A 6,097-nucleotide genomic window follows, 5' to 3' on the forward strand; every position below is an offset into this window, starting at 1 on the left:
CAGAGGCAGCGAGCAGCCCGTGGCAGGTGAGCGCCTTCCGTTGGCCCTCCCCCCTAGACGGCACCCCCGTGGTTTGCAAAACCGGGTGAGGGTCCACGGGCGGCGGAGAGCCGGGGTGTACCCGCTTCACGCAAGCCCAGCCGGGCGCTGAGCAGGGGCGGCCTTCCCACGCGCTGCCCCGTGGCGGCTGAGGGTGCGGCGGTCTCCCGTGGGAGCAGAGGGTGCGCTTTGGGGTCGGGACGGATGGCATCGCTTACTCAATGGGTGCCTTCTCTCTGCCGCCCACCAGTCAACCCCCTGGCATCCTTCAGCGCCAAAGCCCTGGGACAATTTTGGCAAAGGCATACGTCGCTTTCCAGCTGTCTTCTCCTATTAGTTTAATTTTCTTATTACTCTACTCTTTTTTGTCTTTGTGAAAGAGGAGCTTTTACTTTTGGGGAAAGAAAGGGTCAGTTTTCCCTTTTAATCTCAGATCTGGCAGCTCACACGATCTCGAAATGTCACCACATGTTCCAAATTGTGGGACTTCGAAATTATTGTGGCTTGTATGTAGTCAGTGTTCAAAATAAGCATTTAAATCACAGCAATACTAAATAAAACACACGGCTCCTAGCTGCATGGACCAGATTAAACATAAGAAAGCAATCAATTCTTGTGGCTTCTCTATTCCCACAATTCTATTTATATGTCTAGAAAGGGAACTGACATCTCTTAATATGCTAATATAATGCCGCAGTCCCTAAATACAAAGCAGTTAATAAGAAAAAAAACCCAAACCCATAGTGTACAACCTATGCTACACTGCAGACACCTTGCCACAATCTTAATTTCATATAATACAGAGTATCCCATTTCCTTTATGGGGAATTTTATTTATAGTAGGGGAAATTAAATATTTCCATAAAGCCTTGCAGGTCTTGTGGCTTAGTTCCGTGTTACTGCACCAAGTACTTCAAATGCAAATCTACTACCCTCCTTCATGTAGGATCACTTCAATCAAGTTACATCTACAAAAAAGTCTAAATTTCTATTAAGTTATATTTTAAAGGAATTTTTATCATATTACCTACATTCCCAAATAAGACTTAATCCTGCCATTAATACCATATCTCAAAATAGATGAAGTTCCTATATAATCCCTTTCCCTTACAGGCTCACTGTGAAACTAAGGGATGATTCTGTCTTGTCTCACTCATCACCCGAGAGGGTTTTCTCCTTTTTCAAAAACATGGGATCAAACTTGGGCAAGAGCAAGTATGTACCGCTCTCTGTGAATTAATTTAGGGCACCAGCTAGGAAGAAATATAGGTCAAGAGCAGTGTTTATGAACACTTGTTCTTTCCACCCTCCTTTCTTCCTCTTCTCCACCGTAATTTCAGGAACATCAAATTACACCAGAACAGGTCACACTGCAATTCCTTGAGTCTTATGAAGGTAAATCACAACTGAATATTGCAAGAGGACAAGACAGAGTTTGCTAATTAATGCTAGCATGTATTACATGTAATTGTGACTGTGGTTTGAGGAACACTTCGTGCTAACAGAATGCTAGCAAGACTAACTCCATCTAATTCAACTGAATTAAACAGCGCTAGTTGAAAAACACTGGTTACTGTTAGATTTGTTCCCATACTAAAAAAGCGTTCAGAATATGTGACTGCTATGGATTTGTATCACAGGGCTAGGATCCTGTGCAAAGTTATGTGAAAAACTGTTTACAAGGAGATATTTCACCCACAGACAATATCTTTCCAAATTCAGTTGAAAAGGAAAGACAAGACGGTCGAGGGGGAGAGGCAATAAAGACAGCATATTACTTAAGTGATAAGGGATTAGGACGTTTGAACTCAGGGAGATCATGAAGTTGACTCTATTGATGACCCCAAATTTGCACCTTTAGGTGTTTGGGGGTTTTTTAATAAAATATCATCTGGTCACTTGTTCGTTGCATATTTAGACCTTGATGCTAAAAACAGTAGGTGGTTAAAGTGTATTTCCAAAAGCAGCCTTCCCCTGAAGTTTTGCAATAATAAACACACAGCACCTGTATCTTCCAGCAAGACACTAATCTAGTTTGGTTTCAAACTGGTTTCACAACTGGTTACACTGCAAGCTATTTTAAAAACTTGCCTTGAATTTTACAAAACACTGGACCATTTAGCAATGGATGTAAATACATTGTTTCATCACTATTAGATGGAAAAATAGAAAAGTTAATAATTTGGGGTTTAAATATAACAGCTCCCATGACATCCAGTGGCTATTACAATGCCAGGAGAGAAGCTGGAGATCTCCCTAGGTATCTCTATAGCCAGCTCAGATTTCCTTCACTAGATTTCATCTCAGATACGTAAAAGCTGGTAAAAGACTATCTGCAGGTGAAATGAGCAATAAATACAATTCTTCAGCTTCTGTTGACTTTCAGAGCTTAACTATCAACCCTAGCTTCTGGGCACTTTCCACATCATGCAGAACGCATCATGTGTCCTTGCGTGGGCTACTCCTTTGTCCTGACTGTCCCAACACAAAAATTGAGTTAAAAGAAGAGAATGAACCAGCCTTTCACTTCCAAGCAAGTCTTTTTCAGTGTATCATGATAAACTTCAGAGTGCTATGAAAAAAAAAGTACTAGGAATGTTCTCTAAGGTCACTTAATGTGAAGATTTTAGCAGTAATAACCTCAATCTGCAAATGATAGGAAATGCCCTGAAAGTACAGTTCAAAGAGGATATGGTTTCAGCGAAGTACTTAGTGGAATCTGTGAAATTGCAGGCCCTAAAATCCACAGTCACCTCACATTTACAGAGTTTTTCAAAATGGAGAAACCAAGCAAGTGTTAAGCATTGCTGAACATACCCGAGTTATTAATTCACATTAGCGTAGACAGTTGTTTCTACAAATGTACACATTGTGCACAGAGACAGTTTTAAAGATCTCACTGTTTCCACTTGTTCTTCTTTTCAGAGGCATTAATAGATAATCAGGGTCCAGTTCCAGCCTTTACCCCGGTAAAGCCATGAAACTTCATCTCAATGAGGACTTGCCAACTTCACTTCCATCCCTTCATCTCACAGCTGAAATTTTCCCAGGTGATCGATGTCAGACTCAATATGAGAAATACTGAATAGCACGTTTCAGCTCAGTGAGTAGAGCTATGAATACTGTGGTATGAATGATGCCACTAGACTTCTGCAAGTCGGGCTCTTGAAGAATATGGAGCTGTATGCAGCCATTAAAAACAGATACAATATTTGCATGCGCTATGTCTGTCTTTTAACATACTCAATTTCATGCTTCTTAGTAATTGCCTTAAATTTCCTAACTGAAGCAAGGGAAGACTGGTGAAAAGCATAAAGGTTGGCATTTAAAGAGAGACACTCAACTGATACAAAACAGCTCCGCTGACATCATTTGTGCTACGGCAATTGATATCAGCTGATGATCTGCCCTTTATATTCAAAGAATCCCAAAGTGCTGCGTATATATATATGCACTGTGAGAATGTTTTAACTCAACCACATCCAGTCCCAATAACAATATGTATCGCTAAAATGCATATGCCATGTAGAAAAAATTCCAAACACACATGCACTCTAACTGTGCTGGAAGTTACAGTTTATAATGCAGATTAATGCATTATTTTATTCCAGGAATATAAATTATTCCAGCTCTAATACCAATTCCCTTGGTAACGTGTATTCACCTCTCTCTCTAGGTCACTTTGGCATCTATAAACTTCCACCTCAAACAGTTGTTCTGAGGGGATCTGGATGAAAACTGGTATATGTATTATTCTTCATGTTTAAAAAAAATTATTGAACCTTTCCTAATTTTGGTGGTTAATGATAGCTATAGTTTTTAACTACACACAGAGCAAATTCTTTTCCGATCTGCCTGTCTGAACTCCATCAGGAGATCAAGTTAGAGATGTAATTGGGTTCACAGAGATGTAAATTTGGGTTCCTTACTTACCAAAGGAGAAGCCAAAATATAATAAAATGTATGTATAGCACTGTTAAAGAGAGTAACTACATTGTTTGTGGCTATTTCAAGGCAATCATGTAACCTGTATGTTACAAAAACCTGTTGTACATTTCAGAGTGAAAAGATGTAAACCAATGGAGGTCATCAAAATAGAGTTGCTTTTGCAAATGTCTTAGGACCCATCTATGCATTTCAAGGAAAGTCAGGACTCAGATCTCATATAAAATATGAACTAGAACTTTGTAACACATCTATTATGTCATACATTTGGATTACAAAGCCACCAAATCTCTCTTGGAAGAATGCAGGATGAGCCTTACATTTTCCGTTACTTTTATTTAGCTCCATCATGGAGGGTCTAATGCAACTCTCACAGGAAGAGGTTTTCCATTCAAAAGTGAGCTGTGAATTCAGGAAAGGATTTTATAGAAATCTGAAATTGCACACAGACTAGTCCAACCCTGACAGGCAAAGGAGAAGTTATGGCTCCATTTGACATCCATCACTTATTTCTCAGAACAGCTACAGGAACAGCACTTCCCAATAACTTCTGACAATTTGCATAGATAATTAACTTGCACAGATTCAAAACCTGCATAAATTCTTTTTCCTATTCTGCTGTTCTTTTTCTGTGTTTTGAGAGTGGGGGAGAGGTCTGGGTACATTTTTTCCCCTTCATCATGCAGTTCTTCACCTAAACCTCCCTTTGCCCCCATTATAATAAAGAGCCTGAGCCTGCTTACGAGCAGATACAAGGATGAACGATGCAGCTTTTGCCACAAAGACTGTATTTTACCAGCAGGTTACTAGGTAAAGGATTGAGTGGTTTAGCTGAAATTAAGAGTCTTGTAAAGGAAATCAGTGCAGTGGTTAACCTTAAAACTGCATTCATGGATGTACTCTTTTAACAACTGCAGCAATGAAATGATAAACATGACCCAAATCCTGGCCCTTACTGGGGGAGGGGGAAATGGAGAAAAAAAAAAAAAAAAAAGATGTACTTCTTGTTTATCTGAGCCCTTCACACAGAAGGAAACAGGCTTGGATGCTTCAGCCAGGACTCTGCATTTCCAAGCGGAGGGGCTGTAATCCATCTGCCTCCCGAGTTTCAGCTGAGTTTCAGATGACGGCAGCCAATTTAAATGTCACTGTTTAATAGGATAACGCATTCGCGGGAATCAGCTTTGCCGCCTTCCTCCCACGACGTCTTCATCTCTCCAGGCAAAAATCTCGGGTTTCCCTTGCCTGATCCTTTCAGTGTCAGCTCCATGTTACCGGAACACACATACAGCTGTTTTCCCTATCACAGCTGCATCTCCGGCAGCAGCTCTGGGGCTTGAGGACTGCAGAGGGCAGTGAAAGGGGATGTTCAACTTCACAACAAAAATGAAGCTATTAAAACTGTATTCTGGAGGACTACAAATCCTAACAGGGAAGGGGGTAAACTTAGTTCACCATGCGTATCTCCAGGGCTGGGCTGCTGTTTTCCTGGGAGCGAGCACACTGAGCCAGGCAAAGCATGGCTCTCCCCTGACTGCTCTTTAAAACTGGGTTTAAAAGTAAAACCAGGGGCTCTGGACCAAGAGATAGCAAAACATGGCACGGCCACCTAAAGAGGAGCTTGGCAGTGATATGGGTCTGTGCTTCACGCCATCTCACCAAGTTCAGGGCCAGAAACAGCCTAGCCTTGACCTCTCAGCCTGAAATCTCCCAAGCAGCTACCCAAAGCCTATTTTTAGCCCTCCCTGCCTGATGTGTGTGTGTGTGTGTTTGCACAATGGAGAAAAGCCCAAGAGCGGGACCAGACGGCCCTGAAAAGGGAAATCTGATTTTATCGTCTGCTGAGGATGCCGGTGACATGATTTCCTTCGGCTGCAAGGAGGGTCTCCAAGCTGCTTAAGCAAACCGTAAAGCCACTATACCGCAGCTTTCCTCCCGGCCAGTTTGGGCGCTCCCCTCCCTTTGTAGCAGCCGAAAGCCACGCACTTTCCCCGCACCCCACAAAGCAGGGTGGCAGCGGGGTACCCCAGCCCCGGCCTGCTTTGCTGCCGCGACGGGAGCAATTCCCAGCCTGGCTACAGAAGAAGGGGGGGGGGAACCAAAAAAAAAAAAA

General features: G+C 42.2%; 1 long non-coding RNA gene across 1 annotated transcript; it reads left to right on the top strand.

The window, feature by feature from the left end:
• Nucleotides 1-1,070: 1,070 nt before the first annotated feature.
• Nucleotides 1,071-6,074, top strand: LOC113485905. The gene is made up of 2 exons (XR_003399494.1): nucleotides 1,071-3,089; nucleotides 3,716-6,074. It is a non-coding gene; the product is annotated as an uncharacterized LOC113485905 (long non-coding RNA).
• Nucleotides 6,075-6,097: the final 23 nt, after the last annotated feature.

Source organism: Athene cunicularia, assembly GCF_003259725.1.
Source record: "Athene cunicularia isolate RWA chromosome 1 unlocalized genomic scaffold, athCun1 chr1_part1, whole genome shotgun sequence".
Classification (NCBI taxonomy): Eukaryota; Metazoa; Chordata; class Aves; order Strigiformes; family Strigidae; genus Athene; species Athene cunicularia.